General features: G+C 45.3%; 1 protein-coding gene across 1 annotated transcript in view; it reads right to left on the minus strand.

Annotated features, from left to right (window-relative positions):
* The window catches only part of RIMS4 (regulating synaptic membrane exocytosis 4), an 867656-nt gene that overhangs the window by 427759 nt on the left and 419071 nt on the right, over positions 1 to 20826 (minus strand). The window lies entirely within an intron of this gene.

The following is a 20826-nucleotide window of genomic DNA, read 5'->3' on the forward strand; positions in this document are numbered from 1 at the left end:
ACACAAGGCAGTAATAGAGTGTAGTGCACACAACCTTTGTCCATCGATTTTGCACCTACCAGAGATAAATGACATTCCCAATGTAACTGAAACACTTGTGTATAGGTGCGTTATAAATGCCATATCATATCATATCATGTAGGATGGGGGCCTAGCACCAGATAGTCCACAGCCATCCTCAAATGTTTTAGCTTTCATTCACTCAGGTGATTTAGCTACCTACCTATTTTCAGGCAGATACACCAGGGTAAAATGAGGAGCAAATACGGTCTGCAAACTGTCTAGACGACAGTGGTATCCACGGTTGCTGCAATCCATCAAAATGCAATGCAGCAGAAGCAGTAAGGCCAACCTGAAGCATACGTTCAGACCCGGGAGTCATATCCGGGACTGACTTCTCTTTCATTAAGTCAGCATTTGAAAGCTTTTCCTTGTCCTCCCAATTTCCATATTGCTGGCCGAGTGGTGATACATAGCAGACGAATAAAGCTGCTCCCAGAAGATTAGGTTGGTACAATACACAAAGAAAGACCTATATGTACGAGTTTTATAAAGCAGGGGCCCAGCTGAGATTCATATGGGATGCGCCCAGGTGGTTACGGGTAGCAGAGGAGCGGGGTGGGCCTCGGAAACATCCCTCTTACCAGGCCATGCACTCCTAAAGGCCAGCTGGTAATGGGTTATGCCCACTATAATTACAGCAAAAATTGAAAGTTCCACAGTGATAGAGAACATAACCCACAATGAGTGAGATCCACAGTTTAGTGCACAACCGGGTTTCAATTTCACTCGTGCTTTTCAGGTGAGAAATGATCAAAGACCATCTTCTCAGATGCTGATCACAGAAGCCAGGCAACCCCCTTGCTCTTTTGAGCCATCCTCTTTCTTGAGCAGTGCTCAGTTGCATCTCAGCTCGGTTTGTGCTGTAGGAAGCCCAGGCATGCATACGTTCGGTGAAGAAGCAGTAGCCAAACGAGCAGGTAACTACAAGGGCCTGCTTTACTTCGACTTTACACACTGGGTGCATGCATGAAAGTATTTAGCTGGAAGATAATGCATTATGAGATAAAAACTATATGTGACATTATAGATAGTTGTTTAATTGTGCATAGCAGACATGTTGCTCATCAAACTGTACTAACAAGGTGCAGAAAAGCCCAGGCGTGACAGCCTGTATGTAGGTCTTTCAGCAGTAGCGCTCTGTCCCTGTGTCCAGAGTGACGGGTGCAGTCCAGCTGCTCCCTCTCCCATAGGCCCTGTCCTAGGATGTAGGCAGTTGGCACTGCCATGTGCTACCTACACATTGCAGAGGCAGATTTTGGTGCCAGAGGAACGTGCGGCTCCTGACTGGGCATCTTCATTGTGAAAGATTGAAGCTCAGGGGCCCACCGGTGAACATTAATGTATGCCAACATTGAACATTTGTTTTAAAAATGTACAATGTGTTAAAGTGTTTTTACTGTACAGAAGGGCTGTGCGGGTGCTTTCCAGTCAATAGTATTAAAAACCTTGTTTCTAGCACACTGATGCCCACCTTCTCGCCACCTTTCCCATTTCATGCATGAAAGGGTCAGAACTGACCATTTTGTGCATTGAAAGAGTTGTACAGTAATGCTATGAACTATGACACGATGTGCCCCCCCCACCATCAGAATGAAAGTGGAAATGGATAGTAGCAACAAAAAAAAATTGCAAGTGGTATTTTTGGAATACCATTGGTGGTTTTCCAGAAATACTACTACCGTAACCACTGAGCCAGTGGTATTTCTTTAATTGGCCAGATCTTTTTAAATATTTTTGATTGTGGTTGTATTTACCATGGTGGTATTTCACCCAAATAATCCCCCCAGACTGTAATGAGCCCTTAGTGAAACTTGCATGAAGTTAGATGCTTCTCTGAAGCCAAAGTGAATTTGCAGGTTATTTTCCTTTAGAAAAAAGAACCTTAATTGTATCCCTAAAGCACTCACATGAGAATAAAATGTGCAGGAAGATTTCAAAGGTGCCCCACATCAGGTGTGGGTAGCCTATGCATTCCTGCTTCCGTATTAGCATCCTAAGGCACTTGTAGGTAATGGTTAAGGTGGACACTAGAACTGCGGGACTGCCGTGCTGCCACGTGACTGTGTCAGATGCCCTGCAGCCTGCGACGTGGTCTCCTGGGGACAGTGTCCTACTGTCCCTGGTTAGAGGTATGAGTTGCGTTTTCAGGGCCTGTCATGTTCATACTAGAAACTAGGTTGATGTCATGAGAGATCCCTCAAAGAAAGAAACGTATGAATTCTTGGTAATGGAACATGGTTTGGTGTTTTATTAGGATTTGCTGACACGTGTTTTGACCTTACAGGTCATTTTTAAGGCAATTTGATTTACAATGGCCGATATACTGCCCATTGCTTCAGGAAGGAGAAGGCCCCTGTGTTTAATATTGTAGCTCAATCCATAGCTTAGTCAGATCGCCAACCTAGTGTCTAGGCTTCGAAGCCGCAACTCATACTTGTAGTTAAAGCACTACAAATCCCAGAATACCAAGCAAATACCAGGCTGAATCCAACAGACATTGATAAATGTGGGAACTCTGCACATGCGCAATTCTCTCTGAAAGTAAGCAGTTGTGGCTAGAAGTGTCTGGATGTTTACTGCACCTTCTTCCTACTTTGTAACCAAATAGTACATTACAGGTTTATCAGTATATCAATGTATAAAACATTCCCCTCCACACACACAACACTGTGAAAGCAACTCAACCCAAAAGCACTACCAGATTTTAAAAAAAACGTCAACAATCATTGATATCATGGCTCTCTCAGAAGGAAGAGATCCATGTAGTGAGTCCACCCCTGAAAGCTTTGATGCTTCAGAGCAGCCCGCTCTGTTTGATGGCCAAACTACCTACTCCAACTTTTTCTGCTGAACCTCACCCAAACCTAGAACTCCACTGCATGCCTTTATCCCTCCCCCACATCCAAGTCAAGAGAGGTAAAAAGACACCCAAAAGTAGACCAACACATATTAAACCCGATTTTACCCGATTTTACCCCATTTTACTTGCTCCAGTGTTTTCTGTAGATCAAATGGGTGGGGAAATAGCTGTGATTACCAAGTATAAACAAGACCTTTTGTGAAGTAAGGGGTGGAAGGCACGGAGGTGCCTGTGGTAGTGCTATGGATGGACTGACAGGAGTAATCATCCAATAAGGATCTGCTTGGCGCTGTCATGTAAGGGACAGACAAACTACTGATTGGATAAATGCTCGAGAGGCAAGAAGCAGCTCATGAGGTACCGTATAGACTCACAGGAATTTGAAAGGCCACACTATGCAATAGTCATGTTTTGGCTAAGATGGTTTCACCAACTCTAAGCAAAAACTTAAAGGGAGCCGTGCCTGCTTGAATAATTGGGAAAAGAACAGAGTAACCAATATTACTCTGCTCCTAGTGTAATGTCCACTCAGCACTCCTCTGGAGCACATGCCAGGCATTAGGACACACAGGACATGGTAGCACTCCTTAGATGGAAGAGCAGAACTTGTCCTTGCTCCTCTGGGGAGACAAGTCACATTAGCACAAGGCTAAGTAGCAAAGCCCTTTTTGTCACGGGTGGATTGTCATTTTTGGCTGAACAGGATATCATTCCAGTAGTGAAATAAAGACAAGAATAGATATTGTCCTGAAAAAGGAATGTAACTATCTGCTGGTGTTGGTTACAGTACTGGCAGAGCAACATACAGCATTTGCTTTGGCCATAACAATGGGGCACAACAATAGATGGACCCCAGGGATGTGCAACAAGAGTTCTCCAGATGTTTTGGACTACAGGTCCCATGATCCCTTATCATCAAGTACGCTGGCTAGGGCTGATTGGAGTTGTAGTACAAAACATCTGTAGAGACAAATGTTGCAGACTCATGCCTTAGGAGATCAATTTTCTCCAAGGGAAAAGGATTGAAAATCTGACTTCATAGCCTAAGTACATCAAGTGTATGCAGAAAATTCAAACAATTATAAAATAAATGTATTGAACACACACTGTTATTGTCCATATTCGGACGTTGAGTACAAATGGAATTAAAAGCCAAAGGAAGGAGTCATACGCCAAACTTCAGATTCAGGTCACAGAGGCATCGATGTCAATACCACGAAAAAAAACACCATCCCAGAAAATAAGATCTGAAAATCACAGTTTAGAACATTGCTAAAAAATTCATGATGACGGAAATAAATGCTAAACTGTAAAAATACCTTTTTAAGGGATTTTCTTTGCACTAATGGGAAAATAAATTAAAATAGAGTCAAATAGTTACAATCGTGTTACTGTAAGCCTGAAAAATGACATACATTTTTTGATGGTAGGACCGAGTTGTGTTCAAAATGTCAGCATGAAATTGGGTCCCTTTCACTAATGGTTTGGAAACGCCCAGACTGAATGAAATGGTGGAAGGAGGTTAAAAACAGCATAGTCAAATATCTGACAAAGACATTCATTGGACCTCTTTGGGCCTGATGCATAAAAAAAAGTGCTTCAATGGGATTGCGCCATTGCAAAACATTTATGTAAATCAGCATCTTTGTCTTATACTCAATGGGGTAATTTGTGGACTTGCTCTATTTATATTGGCTAAATTGATTGTTCATCAAATAGATTTTATTGGAAAAGTGAATAATTCTAAAAGTATTGATATGCTGAATCCCCAAATTAGACTAATGTAATGAACGACCTAATGAGATGCATAAACTATGAAACATGTATAAAAAAAACATGAAGACATTTTTCAAAGGAAAGAAACAATGAATTCATGGCCACTAATTAAAAAGTAATGCAAAAGCCTATAAAGACCTGGATGAATAAAAATTTGTTTTAGCAAATTCGTATGAAGTTATAGACTGGCTAGTGAGCATGATGGTCTAAGACAGGCTTGTCCAACCTTTTTGAATGTGGTGCCAAAGCATTCACTTTTTGTCACCCGGTGGGCCGGCGAGCCAAAGGTGAACACCCTGACCCAAAGCAGTATATTCAAAAGCGATGGTGTGTGACTTTTGATGCAATAGCATCACAGGCATAGCCATGCAGTCCCAAAGATAGCTTTTGGTGTCGGGGGCAGTGATCAAAGGGTAGTTTCTTGTAATTTCTTCCAGTGGTATGTGTTGATATTTCTCGGAAATAGTGGGGGCGACCGAGCGTAGCGAGGGAGCTATAACAATCTAGCGTGGGTTTGGGGGGTCACCCCCCCAAGATTTCTTTTCCAAATATGGGGCAGAAATTGTGCACTTTACAGCAGGAAAAGGGACCAAAAAGCCATAAGTTTACAATCAGTTCTAAAGGGGAACATGTACATTCCATGTCACTAACAGGAGACAAGAACATTGTAGAACACAACACATTTTAATGATCAATGTGTCCACAGTGTAAGACAGCACTGTCACTTATGTAACACATTGACATGCTGGTTGTGCCCAAAATATGCCTCTGTAGCAACATGTCTATGCTGGCTGTTCCCAATTTAGGCCAGCATTATCCTCTACAAAGCATGATTGATTCTGCCTGAGCATGTGCAGCGTGCCCAATACATATGCCAGCTTATCTCTGTAATACACATTCATTACTTCTGTGGTAATTTAAGAAGGATAATCCAATTCCAGGGGGCACCTGAGGCAGTAAAAGTCCTCCGCCACGGCCCGGTTTATTGGTCGGACCCAACATTGCAGAAATAAATTAATTAATCGTGTCCACGGACCCGACAAACATTGAACAAATAAATAAATCGGGCAGGGGAGCCGATTTATGAATTTCCTGGGGGGTGCCCAAATATAGGAAGTGACATAACCAGCACTTATATGACCGCATTTGCACGTAGTCGCCAACTTGGTGCGAGGGGGACGGGGGGTGAAGAAAAGTGGAAACATTGGCTAGCATGTATTGCATATACTAAAGGCAAGTAAGAAGGAGGTTTAAGCCTTCCAGTTGCATTCCAGTAGGCCAATATTGCCCCTAGTCCACCCCTCTATAATCATCCAGGTTGTAGTAGCCCTCAAAAGGCAGAGCAACACAACTAGGATAGGAGAACGAAATGCCATCCCATTCTGTGAGTGTGTCAAACCTCAGAGCAAAGACTGTGCGTGTGCCTTGGAGCACAATCTCACTAATTTGGTGCGAATCTAGCAAGTAGGTGCATGGGAATCCCATGCATGTGTGGGCTGCAGACCCTGGATCACTTGCTCACTTCTTCAGTGTGAAACTCTTTCCAAGGCAGTACTGTCCCAATGGTGAGAAGTGTCATATTTTCACATTAACTATGCTTAAGCACTTTGGGTTATTGAATAGTGCTGCTACATTTGGAGTAATTCCATCCCTTTAAATATATTAGCTCTTGTATAACCACAACAGTGTTGATTTATTCTGATGATGATGAAGATGATGTTAGACTTGCTCAATAGTTATGGTTCTGTATCATTAAATGTACTTCAGCTCTTCAGAGTCTCGGGAGGATACCTCAGGGGCAAAGTGCTCGCCTTTGAAGCAAGACGACAAGGAGCAACACAGGTTCGATCCCTCTGGGTATATTATACCTCTACATCTGTGCACCCCTCTTGCCAAGAGGCAAGTCTGTCCCTCAATTTCTAAAAATTGTTTGGGGTTCGGTGTATTTGTACATCTGTGCACCCCTCTTGCCAAGAGGGGTGCACAGAGGGGTGCACAGATCTACAAATACACCCAAACCAAAACGATTTTTAGAAATTGAGGGACAGACTTGCTTTGCATCTGTGCCTCCATTTTTAGAAACTGAGGGACAGACTTGCTTTGCATCTGTGCCTCCATTTCTAAAAATCGTTTTGGGTTGGGTGTACCTCTACATCTGTGCACCCCTCTTGCTAAGAGGGGTGCACAGATGTACAAATACACCGAACCCAAAACAATTTTTAGAAATTGAGGGACAGACTTGCTTTTCATCTGTGCCTCCATTTCTAAAAATCGTTTTGGGTGTACCTCTACATCTGTGCACCCCTCTTGCTAAGAGGGGTGCACAGATGTACAAATACACCGAACCCAAAACAATTTTTAGAAATTGAGGGACAGACTTGCTTTTCATCTGTGCCTCCATTTCTAAAAATCGTTTTGGGTTGGGTGTACTTCTACATCCGTGCACACAGATGTAGAAGTATACCCAACCCAAAACGATTTTTAGAAATTGAGGGAGAGATGCAATGCAAGCTTTGCATCTGTCCCTCAATTTTTAAACATCATTTTTTCCCCGGCTTTCACCCGGGCCGCCAGAGAGAGACACAGTATGGATGGAACAAAGGGCCATCCATACTGCGTCTCTTCTCTCCGGCCTGGGGGGCCGGAGCACCCGCATACTCTGCGCCCCTGAAACCGGGCCGTGGCCTGTAACTGCCTCTGGTGCTGGGGGCACCAGAGGCAATTACAGACCACGGCCCGGTTTATTTATTTATTTGTTCAATGTTTGTTGGGTCCGTGGACCCGATTAATTAATTCATTTCTGCATTGCAGAAATAAATTAATCGGGTCCACGGACCCGACAAACATTGACCAAATAAATAAATAAACTGGGCCGTGGCAAAGGCAGTAACAGTCCTCCGCCATGGCCTGGTTTATTTATTTATCTGTTCAATGTTTGCCGGGTCCGTGGACCCGATTAATTTATTTATGTCTGCAATGTTGGGTCCTCCCAGCATGTTGGGAAATGCTGCTATTTTTGGAGGGGGGATTCCACATAGCCGCCCACCCTCATCCCCACCCTTCCACCCTCATGCCATCCCCCTCTGCGCCCCACTTTTACCCCTTACTCCACAAACATGTCTACATTTCAAAGTGTTTTGAAAGCAATTTCTACAAAGTAAATTACATCGAAGTAATTTGTTTCGTGGAAACCACGGGATACCCTCCTCAGAGTGACTTGGTTCTGACAACAGAGAATTCTGTACGATAAGCAGTCACACACAGATACCAATTTACACACACACTTTCAGTGTAAGGAGTGCTGTGTGTACAGCAAAACACCCTGGGCCTCATTAGGACCCTGGCGGAGAGGGTGTTACGCCAGCGTAGTGCATGGCGTACCTCTCCGCCATACTACGAGTTCCCGTAGCGCCATGGCGGCCTTTTCCGCCTGGTTTTACCAGGCGGAGAAAACCATGGCGCTACGGGACCTCGTTGTTAATTACGCCACCGTATTTTACGGTGGCGTAATTAACTCCTTCCCCACTCCCATTATACCCTATGGGGCAAAAATGGGAATGGGGAAGGGCAGAATGGGGATTGGGGATTTACCGCTCCGCCGAGGTCGGAATGGGGCGGTAAATCCGCCAACCCCCATGGCGCTATCGGCGGCTTTCCGCCATGCTTCGCGGTGCATTTAGCACCGCAAAGTCCGCCTGGGTCCTAATGAGGCCCCCTGACTGTTCTGGTGCCCCGGCAAAATAACCTGGCCCGCATAAGAGTAGACTCTACGGCAAAGTGAAAAATGCTCAAAACTTTAACAAATTAGGAATTTGTACAAGAAAGAGTAGTGTAGCCTGAAACATCTGAGTAACCTTAATGCACATCGTTCAATGAAGTCCTACTTTGAAGGTTCGCTTGTCGTTCATCTACCCATGCAACCTTCACTTCTGAATAACCCAGCCTGTCCCTCCATCATACGCGCGGTGTTGGGCAGTCCTCCTTCAAACTTCCAAATATCATGTCCAGACAAAACGCAAAGCATCTTAAAGCACGGGCGTACCAGGAGATATGTACACACATGGGCACAGGTGGCGACATTCAGGTGCCTTTTGTGGAGAGGGCGCAACTTATTTCCCCACAAGTGAAGGAGAGGTGTTAGTTCATCTCATCACTTGCTCTACGAAAATGTTTTGTGAATTGGCCCGCTTCTGTTTAAGGACTAAAAGAAAACTGCCATGGAAATGTCTAAATAAGAAACAGACAGCCGCTGAATTATGCGCAAAGAACAGTAACGACTTCGTTTTGGAACATTTAAACGGGAAGGAATGTAGTCAATGGTTATTATTTCACACAAGCCAAGACGGAGACCTGGTGGAGTCGGGCAACATTAACCAATGGGAAAGCTTGCCTCTGATCTCAGTGCGCCAACCTGAGCAGTTTATCACTGTCCCCATTAATGATAAGGTGCCTCTCTCTGATTCATGGTAGCAGCCAGGTTTAACCCTTTGATTCCCCTAGCATGCATGCATACATCTAAGATCCAGGGGTAAGCATCGAAGTGCCAGCGGTTATAGGGTTAATGTAATCAATGGAAGCTCCCAGAAGCCATCAGTGTGGATGATTGTTGCAAATGTTAGACAGTGGGAAATTCATTGGAAAGCTAAATGAAAACCCGCCTGGCTGCTTCTGGCTGACTTATGATATTAAATAGTCCACTGAATATGGCTGCCACTACCTTGTTCTGAAATTGAGCACACCTCCCTGAAAAATGTATGTATGTAAATTGAAAGTTTTAGAATTCTTTTTTGCACGCTGCATGCTTAGGAGGTCGGGTAATTAAACTGCAGCGAGGTAATTATTAGACTTGTGCTTCTGGCGCCAGGAATCCTAACAGTGACTTAAGAGCTGGTTTCTAATTGATTTATGGAAACCCAACATTGCATGCAAATGAAGTGGTTATCGGTTCAATGATACTTAGCGCTGTAATTAAAATGTGGTATCCCATAGAGGAAATGTAGCACCCCCCAGGGTTCCTCATTTGCTTAAGGCATGCTCGAGTACGTCAACACACGAGGCGCATGCAGCCCGAGCGATGGACAAGTGACGCGTCCATATTCTTCCAAATGTTCTACATTTGCAAGAAAAGAAAATGGCATCTGGGTACATCTTATGCCACGGAAGACAAGAAGGTGAATGAAGCACCCAAGCCCTGCTCTAGGGCTCAAATGGATTAGAAGGGCGGGTGCTACAGCAAAGCAATTCGAGGCGGCCACAATAGGTGGGCAACCGCAGACGCCAGATCGCTTCTTTACGCACCAAATCTAGCCCCGCGGAAATTGGGCGGCACCATAAAGTGTCTTTACCTGGGGCAGCATAAGCCTTTGCACCAGCCACATGCAATAGAAATGACTTAATCACCTTTTCAGATGAATGAGCCCTTTGAGTATTGCTGCTGCCAGAAAAAGAGTTTAGGCCACAGGCAGTGAACACACAGATCACACCCTGTGCACCAGTGGGGTGCTGGGAAGGAGGGCAAGAGGGCAATTGCCCCCTAATCTTGCAGGGACGTTGCTGCCAGAGCTACAGAATGTAAAATAAATATTTGAGCGATGTCATTTCCTTCAGAATGTAGCCTGCCTCAGAGGAACAGAGTGATGCAAAGCCTGCTCTGCATCTGCTTTTCTTGATTTCAGGAATGTTGCAGATGTGCCTGTGTGACCCGGGCACGTGGACCTCCATAGTGGGTAAGTGAGAGGGAGAAGAGCGTAGGCACAGGGGCAGGTTCAGACTGCCCAGCTGCAATGTACACATTTAAATGACAGATTCTGTGATTCTGGATGGTAATCATCACCATAACTTTATTCGGCCATCAGGCCATCAAAGTACAACCTCTCACAACAGTATCCAAAATAATCCAAAACATGATACAACACATCAAAGCTAAGAAAATGAGGGAAGCCGCGACCCTGAGCGGAAACCAGCCCTATTCAAAATGTCACCATCTGCGTAGGCCCAGCCACATTAGTGCATTGTCCGAGAGGAGTAAGGCTTGCACCAGTTAGGAGAGTGTTCGGCAGAATTGTTCCATATGGGTGAGGATACAGGCTGATTGAAATCCTGCTGTAAACCGTCTGGCCAACCCCCCCCTTCTTCCCTGGACCCCTTTAACCACTCTCCAGTTTTACTGTGTCATCGGTGGGGGCGTGGCCAGCAGCCATGTGAGGCAGACATGCTCACTTGGGGCTCCTGTAGATCCGGCAATGAGAAGCTCAGTGAAACAACTTCAATCAGACTGAAACAACCGAAATTGCACACAGAGCAGCAGATAATGCCAGCGAAGTTGTAAGCCAAGAGAAGTACCATGAAACACCTCATATGGCAAGTTACATCGTAGGAACATGCGAGGAGCGAGTGTAAAAAAAGATGGTGGCAGAGGATCGAGGAATGCTGTGAAGGCCGAGAGCCAGACAACGCTGTCCGAAGCTAAAATCTGTGTCGCCGGCACAAGGGGTGCAGAGGCTGCCCATACATTCTGACCGAGGCAAGGAATGCGCTATGGCAGCTAAGGAACAGTGAGCTAGATGCTGCCTGACTGGGAACTACAGCATGGTGCCGCAGACAAAGGAGACCTGCAACCTGCGGTACTGAGTCGCTGGGCACCAAATAGAACGCTGTGAGACGGCGCAACAGACATAAAAGCACATCAGAGGTGGTCCCGCAGCTCGGGACGCGCATCTAGTGGCCAGCGGGAGACTGGTGGCTGGCATGCCGCTGCCTACCAACATGAAAGAAAAAGCTGGATGGCGACTGGATAGGAGACCTCCCGCCTCGGAAGTGGACGCAGCGATACCAGATTGAGCAGAGGCTCTGCAAGGGCCAGGAGGGTGACGGATGATCGTCAGACGAGGGGGTAAGGAGTGTGGGGCTGAAGGGGCCCGGAGCAAGGATCATTACAACAATTAGAAGAGAAGAGAGACACCCTACACGACCCTGAAACAATGCCATAATAACATCAGTGAATGGCTAGCAGGATTGTCAATGCCATCTGTGGCATGGCCGGAGCTCCCTCCTGGAGGGTTTCAGATCACAGGGAAGCGTAATGGACTGGCTTGTAAGCCCTGAGTGCAGAATGCTACAAGTGGCAATTACTGTCGGCAACATTACGGCCAAAGGAGGCTTTCGGGCAAGACAATTCGAGGGGAGGTGACCTGTAGTGATCCCCAAGCCCACACTAAGAAGGAAAACACGGGGCTACATTACTGGGAGAAGGGCACATCCGCGCGATGCTCTAATGGAGACAACACCCTGTGGGGAGGAGGACCTTCCCCTCCATAACAAATGACTGGGCCGAGCATAGTAAGGAACGGGCCCGTAAATGTGGGGTCTGACCCTGGTGAGGAGGACCACCACATGAAGCTTAGAAAAGCTCAACACATGGCAGGGCCCCTGGAGTATGCACGGCCTGGTCATGCCTTAATGAAGAAGAATCTGTGAGCAAGCCACTACCTGGAACAATAGGTACTACATTGCAGACAGTGGGCAATACGATCCCACTTAAGCAGGAGATGCTGGAACCCTCACGAACAATCTCAAAGGAGGAGAAGGACTAAAAGTAGCTAAAAAGGGTGGAATCATAAGGTGAACTGGTTAGGTGAGCCCCAGTCCTCCCCTTATTCTGACATAAGATACCCACAAACATCTTAAAGTGTGTCAGGTACAAGAGAGCGCCAGCCCCGACAAAAGCCCATACTGGGCCGGATAACCGTGGAACCTGACAGCTCACATTGTACGGAGCTAAGAGACAAGTGTAGGGAGTGCGAAGAGGGCGAGTTCGAGTGCCCTGACACATCTGACAATATTAACCATGTGGTGGAGTACAACACAGGGGGAGAATGCTATACAGTGATACCTGCCCACTAAAACACAGCACATCATTCAGTGACAAGGGGCCGGTGCTGCATAATGCAGAGAACTCCCTGATCCTGCAATCCAACAATATGGAAAGCACTGATGGCCACAGGATAGGGGTGTCCTTTTTAGAACAAGGGACACCAGGGAATACCATCAGAGCTGTGCAGCAAAATGGCAACCAAAGGCAACAAGGCTAAGCAAAAGCAGACCACACTACAAACTTTTACGAAGTGTCAAACCAATCGCCACGATGAAGACAATGGAGACAAAGACAAAGTACAGGCATCACTCCCGGTGAATGTGGCAGATGCCGGGAATCAGCAGATCCTAGAGGCCATCAGAGCGCTTCAAGCAACACTGGAGGTCAAGATTGATGCAGTGGGCATAGATGTAGGGCTGCTCCGACAGGATGTCAGAGCCCTTGCAGAACGCACTGGGACTTTGGAATAGAAACTTAAAGAAAACACTGAAGTAAGGGGGCGGAAGACGAGTTACATAGACATCCCCTTGCAGAAAGTCAAATTACTAGAAGATAGAGCAGAAGAAGCAGAGGGCCGGGCATGCAGAAACAACATCAGAATTGTAGGGCTGCCTGAAAGAGCGGAGGTATCCGATCCCACTACCTACATTGAAAACATGCTGCTTCAAGAAATAGTGGCAGGGGAACTCACGCAAGGGTTCATGATTGAAAGAGTGCATTGTTCCCTTGTTAGAAGGCCACCACCAAGAGTTCCACTGAGACCCATGATAGAAAGGTATTGAACTATAAAGACAGAGAGAAGATCGTGGCCTTTGCCAGGTCAGGAAGGATGATGAAAAGAGCATCAACAAAAATCTCTGTATACTCTGACTACAAGTTCCAGGTTCAGAAGAAGAGAGCCCAATACATCGCGATGAAGGCTAGGCTCAGGAAAGCGGGCATAAAGTACATGTTAATATATCCAGAAAAACTAAAGGTGATTTACAATAGCTTTTCTACGAGACGCCGATGGATGCGCAAGAATGGATGGACAATGCTCAGATACCGGAAACAGCAGAATGAAGCCTATGTTTACAGATGGGAGGAAAACGACCCTGGCTGACTGCCATAGTAGAACTGACAATGTATAGATGGGTATAATAGTGCAGAAATATGCTTAGGCTGGTTAGCAATTGGAAATAATAAGCAATATGGCAGTGATACGATACGATATAGAAGTAACAGGAGCAATATAGTGAGTCACGGAAACCCGGTAAAGGGAACGCTAGGTACATACTCCCTACCCCCCCAAGAAGTAGTATCTGGGCCACTGTACAGGGCCTGCATGTAGGGCACCAGGATACTGGTCTAGCGACCAGGTTGAATGGAGCAGAAATGGGGGAGTCCTAGCATACTTAGCATAGCTGGACACAGAGGCATTACTGGAGTGGCTTAGGGGGCTATAGCCCCAGGTCTTTTGGTTGTAGCCCCAGATAGAATATCATGGGCTACAATCAAAAGGCTAGCTAGCACCGAGTCCCGATAGCCCCAAAATTATCATAGCTCTGGATCTTTTCCAGACCTAGCAACACCCCTGGCTGGACATGTTGGGCCTGATCACGACTTTGGCGGTAACCCTTAAATCCGGCAGTAGCACTATTACTGCCAGATTTAAGGGTGCGCCAAATCAGGACTTCGGCGGATTTCGCCCCAGCTCTGAGCTGGGGGGAAATCCGCCAAAAATTCATGCTATTACCGCCGGCAGGAAATCCGCCGTCGGTAAGAGTGTGAAATGGGGGATGGGGCATTCCCGAATGGGCTCAATGGGGAATGGGGATTAACAATACCACAGAACTCGTGATCCAGCACTATTAGTGCCGGGGAGTTCGGCGGTAGGGCTAATACCGCCGGCGGTAATACCGCCGGCGTTACTGCCAAAGTCATGATGAGGCCCGTTGTGTTTGAGATTGGTTTGTAGTCAGGTTTGGGGGCAGGGGGACTGCTGGTGAAGAGGAGCCTGGCACATATGATCAATTGTTGCATTAATCTCTTACTGATGCTGGCAATAGGCTGGTGACCTCCTTGATGCTCCAAACATGGAATTATAATAGCTGACATCATCAAAATTATGACATGGAATGTCAGGGGGCTTAATAATTAGGTGAAATGTAGGAGAGTGAGCACGTATATAAAGAGAAACAAAAAAGGGGTAGCATTGTTGCAGGAAATGCATCGAGAGGCACAAAAGCAGAGCAGAAGAACCAGGCAGGTGCATGGGACGGAGTGATGGTGGGCTCGACTTATTCGTCATATGCAAGGGGGCGGTCCTCACTTAGGTTGATCCCGCTATACCATTCAAAGTGTTGGCCAAAAAAACAGACGATGAGGGCAGAATGGCAATGTTACTCAGGGTGTTGGAAAACCAAGAAATATGTATTGTGAACACCTATGCCCCGAATCATGATGCCAGAGTGTTTTTTAGATCATTGTATGTAAGATTGGAACCATACAGAAATGGGATCCTAGTTTGTGGAGGGGATTTTAACTGTATGCTGGACCCGACAATGGAGAGATTGGATGAGAAATACAAGCAGCCGTCCCCTCCGGCCAAGGTGTTAAACTCGATTCTGAAGAATTTTCAATTATGAGACTGTGGGATGCATCAACTCACTCATCCAATCCTTGCAACAGTACTGTGCATTGCTGGCAGCAGAAACATCAGAATGACCACTGGAAAGCATGCTGCTCGCTCAAAACCAGCCAAAAATGTGCAGTAAAAATCTGAATGATAGGTTGCCATCCACTTTTGCCTATCTTAGTGAGCACAGGAGATCACTGCCTAAAACCACCTTTGGGCCATCCACAAAGCAGCCTGAAACCACTTGGAAAAAGCAATGCTGATTGCCAAAAGCAACACAGAGCTGTTTGGGAATTCATTTTCTTGATTGTCAAAATGTGCTAAAATCATGGCTCACAAATCACCAAAAAGATCCAACCTTCTTGTTGGGTGTCCACATTATTCTACTGCAAGAATCCACATCAATAAATGTCAGCAAGAATCATATGCTAACAAGCTAAATCCCCTTTTAAAGAAAGACAGCTGTCAAAAATGGGTGTAGTACCGTTACTCGCCTCTGACAGGTGCTGGCGATCTCTAAATTGAGACAGGAGAGCTGTGTTTCAGAAGCTAAATATGCCAAAGAAGAGAATTCCATCAAAATGCCATATAGAGTGCTACACGGTGATTTCATGTTGAAAAAGACTTGATTTAAAGATATATTGCTTATTTTAAGTTTATAAATGCATTTTTTCACAAGGAACTCTGTTGAAATTGGAAATTGACTAGAAGGAATCTTATTTAATTAAAACTTCAAGAGGCCTTCTGTCCATGGGAACCCTTCACACCTCGTCCTTCCTACCAACAGGAGAGGATATCGCATGGACATGTTAATCAGAACTGATGTGAGAGGAGAGATTTCCCCTGCTGGCAGGAGGAAAGAGACAACAGACTCTTTGAACTGAATAGAATATACTGATTTGGGTGTGCCTGGTCAACAACTCCTGGCAGGAAACAAGACATGTGACCTCTGAGTCAGAGCCAAGCTTCTGGGGGCGGAGACAAACCGTTGTGTGTATTGAATTGAAAGCAAATGTATGTTTTATGAAATTGCTTATAACAATTTTTACCAAGCTTACAGAAATGTCAAACTTTGAGACGGTTAATATGAAAAATTCACTCACAATTCAAGACTAAGCTGTACGTCATGCGATGTTCTGAGACCAAACTTCGGGATTATTAAGATTGCAGCTGTAGTGTTTTTGCTATGAACATAAGAACTTACAGTAATATGCCCAGGGAGGATCTGCATGCATGTATCAAATTTGGTGCAGAACCAATATTGTGAAACCCACCAAAAGCGAGAATAAGTTGTCATTTCTGAACCAAAGCTCCTAGAAAGATCAGAGTTGGACAAGAATGTACCTTAAATAATTTGTGATGTGGATATGTATTATGAACAACTTGTGTATCTGGGAAATATGTTCTTGGGAAACATTGATTTTCTAAGTAAAAGCAAAGGGGAGTGTTCTTTCCTTAAGCCATAAACATGACACCTGATGACACAGGATGACACACTACTCCCTTCTCCAGTCAGGCGACAGGAAATTCTCTAACCTATCAAATCCTTAGGGGGTTGGGCATGTAGAATCAGCCTCCACACCCACTTTGGAAACAGATAAATGGAGACTGCTTAGGACAGATAGGGACACACCTTTCCACTACTCAACTGATTCCTGTGCAGCACCCTGCCGAAAGACTCCAGAGACCAGAACTTAGAATACAGACTCCAGACTCCAGATCTAGAACCAACTCTAGAACCAAAATCTAGAACCTTGAACCAGAGAGGCCTAATCCACAAGCTGAATCCTCTTCAGCAGGCCTCAGAATCTTCTGCAACCTGATTCTCAACAGCCGGGCTGTGCTGTATGCTTCTAGCCAAGAACCCTGGGCTAGAACCAAGATCCAGAGAAAGCAGAGCTGTATCCAGGACCCATTTGATCCAGTCTAAGAGGCCGCGCAGACAGCCATGCAGTGCTGATCACAGCCCAGGCTGCCTGGCCTGTCCGGTGGCGAGAGAACTGCAGCCCAATCCCTTGACCAGATCTTGATGGGGCCCCTTTCCATTCCATTCCAAAACTAGGAGTGAGTATCTAGTCTAGAACTGTACAGAACCAATCTCTTAGTTTAAAGTAATCCTATTCCAACCTTTTTTAACCTGTTCAGAACTGCATTATAGAATCTTGTGTCCATCCTGTTGATTTCAAATCTGTAAAGCGCATCTGTCATTTCTGAAATCTTGATTTTATTTCTGCAAAATCTACCTTCACAAAAACATTCGTAACGTTTGAACCGCATGTCCTAGAAGCGAAATTTAACTGTCATTTTAAAGCTAAGATCCTAAGCGTTTCAATGAATCCAAACGACATTCCAATTCATTATAGTTATTCCATAATCGCAATTTACGCATACGGAAAAATTGCTGCGAATTGCAATTTGGCTAAATTTCATTTCCTGTCAAAATAGCTGTCTCTTGCTTTCCACTGCTGAGTTTCGTCTTCAATCTGATAATCATTCATGAATCATTTCTGGTGTTGACCTGAACCAATCTAAAGTAACTATCACTTATCCTGAATATCCTTTGGTGAATTAAAATTATTTTAGCATATTTTCCCATCCATTGCAATCACATTCAAAAGCATTTTGACCTGTGTTTTAAAATTATTCCTGTGTCTCTCTAAGCTTGCTGGGGAAACTGGAATTGAACTGCATTCTTCATTGTATTCCTTTGTATGAAACCTGTGTGCCCTCATTTCTATCTCTTCATGTTGCATAGGGGGGGAGTGAGTAGTCACAGGGGAAAAAGTGATCATATTATCTTTTGTTGAAATCATATCAAGTTTATTCCTGTGTTGAATTCTTTCCATCTTGCATTTCCTTGAACCATAAAAGTATTCGCTGCTACCTTATCCTTACTATTCCTACTCCTAAGTGATTAAAGAGATTTTCAATTTTGTAATATTACCCATTGTTGATTACGTCCATATCCATAAGTGTGCTATTCAGATATTATTTTGTTCATAAAAGTGTGATATATATATATTCTTTAATACTTCAAATAAATCGTTTAATTTGCAAGACAAACCTACTTCTTGGCTCAGTGAGGTCAGGGGGATTTAAAGAGGGGGCAGTTATATAAGGGTTCATCATCCAGTTTTAAAGAACTTTGACATAAAAAATATATCCATAAGGGCTTCCATTGGGCATCCCAGGCTAGGCATTGACTTAGTTGGAGTGCTGCATTGAAGTCACTTACAAGACCTATGGAGGGCGGAACATGGCTAAGGTAGGGAATACTCTAATTATTCAGTCCCACATAAGTTATATAATAGAATTGATTATGTGTTCACTAGTGTGGAACACAGAACTGACTTCTCGGAGGTGGAATATTTGGCCAGGTTTCTGTCAGACCACTCCCCACTCGTAGTGCGATGGTGAGTGTCTGCTCCGAGACAGCCCATACCAACATGGAGTTTGAGGAGCGAAGCCCTGTTGGATAAAGCATTCACCAAGCGTATCCAAAGAAGTACAGTTCAATTTATTAAAGTCAATGAGGGGAGTGTACAAAATATGGGCGTGGTCTGGGAGCCGTGCAAGGTGGTTATAAGGGGGGAAATGATAGCGGAATCGAGGGGTGTACAAAAAACCATTATCAACGATCTAAAGAATATGGAAGAGAAGTTGTTGGTATTAAAGGAGGGAGCTAAGATAAATAAGGAGCATGTGGAGGAAGTGATAAAACGGAGGCAGGCATGTTTGGTACAGTGGGACAGGTTGGGGAAGTTTGATTATGCTAAATACCTAGGGAGGAGCCATGCGCAAGGAGACACGCCTGGAAGATTTTTGGCCTGGCTGTATAGACGCCAAGAAGCTAAATCCCCCATATGCTAAATCCAGAATGGAGACCGAGATGAGATAAATACGCAGGCAGGTATAAACGAGGTGTTCTCTGAGTATTATAAAACAATTTATGTGGAACCCCCATTGAGTGAAGAGAAAGACTTACAAGATGTCCTTGACCTTATCACCCTGCCCCGATTAGACGCACTTCAGGCGGAGTCACTGGAGGCACTCATAACTTCGGAACAGGTTGCAGCTACTATCAGAACATTGCCTACGGGGAAGACACCAGGCACAGATGGGCTCCCTAGCGTATTTTACAAGGCCTTCTACAACGCTGATACGCTGGCGCCATTGACGGCTAAAGTGTACAATGAGGCGCAAATAGATAATATACTCCCGGAGAATTTGAGAGAGGCCCTATAGTTCTGTTACTTAACCCACATAAAGGAATCACATATTGCGGACCCTATAGGCTGCTGTCGCTGTTGAACTAAGACAGTAAGATCTTTACAGCAATCTTGGGCAACAGACTCCGTAAGGTAATACATGTCCTGATCCATCTGGATCAGACCGGGTATGTACCAGAGAGGAATATTACGGAGAACCTCAGGAAACTTCACTGGGTGATCTAAACCGGGTAAAAAAAACTCTGGGTCATCTTTGACTCTGCTCTCTCCTTCTCCCCTCACATCTCTGATGTCTCTAAGAGTTCACACTACCAGCTGCACCTCCTTTTTTTCCTTTCCTCTCCTTCCCCCAGAAGCTTACTGTCTCCAGAGCGCTGGTCCTCTCTAAGCTGGACTATTGTAACAGCCTCTATCTAAATCTGCCTGCCTCTACTCTCCGCTCTGTGCAATTTATCCAGAACAGGACTGCGAGACTTGTCCTTGGCCTCATGCCCAGGGATCGTATCTCTCCAGGACGGAAATCTCTGCACTGGCTCCCAGTGGCTGCAAGGATTAAGTTAAAAACCCTATGCATTGTACACAAGGTCTTCTGGGGCCTAGAGCCGCAATACCTTCAACTCTCTCTTCCTAAATATCTTCCTTCTCGAGCTCTTCGCTCATCCGCCTCCAACTCCCTCAGTTTAAGTCGCTTCTCCAAGCAACGAGTTGGCGGCAGATTACTCTCTTCGGCTTCGGCTGGGGCCTCTCTCTGAAACAGCCTTCCTGCCTCCCTGAAACTCGAGGAGATCCATCTCCGGTTCCGGAACCACCTTAAAACCTTCCTCTTTGCCTCGGCTTTCTCTCCCCCTCTCCCCTGCTGATTTCCTGACTGAAACTGCTCGGGTTACCTGGCCATCCTTTCTGATCTCTAGCTCAGGCCCCATCAATGTCCCACTTGCACTGCCTCCCTGGCAACCCTTGCACCTGGGGACCATTGTTCTGTATCCTTACAGCCCCCCTACCAGCACTTTGTCTGCATTTACTTGCCACTAGATGGCCGTTTATTTATTTTCTTATTTATTCCACTTTTCCCATGTACTGCACTTTCCCCACTCCCTTCCCCCGCGCACTTTTCCTTTTTCCCACCTTCTCATTGCGCGATCTGAATGACACTTGGCCTAGTAGGATCGTTGTCTGTCCTCCCTTTGTATCCCCCCTTGCCTCGTCGCGCCTTGAAACACTTGTGTATAGGCACGTTATTAATGCCATATCATATCATATCATACAGTATGGCAGGTCACTCTGCTGACTGTGCGGTGGCCTCATTAGATGCGACTAAGGCTTTTGATTCAGTACACTGGAATTGGTTGTATGCAACAATGATAAGGATGGGGATAGGGTCGCAATACATTCGATGGGTGCAGTTGAT

Source organism: Ambystoma mexicanum, chromosome 3p (genome assembly GCF_040938575.1).
Source record: "Ambystoma mexicanum isolate Mex_15411 chromosome 3p, UKY_AmexF1_1, whole genome shotgun sequence".
Lineage (NCBI taxonomy): Eukaryota > Metazoa > Chordata > Amphibia > Caudata > Ambystomatidae > Ambystoma > Ambystoma mexicanum.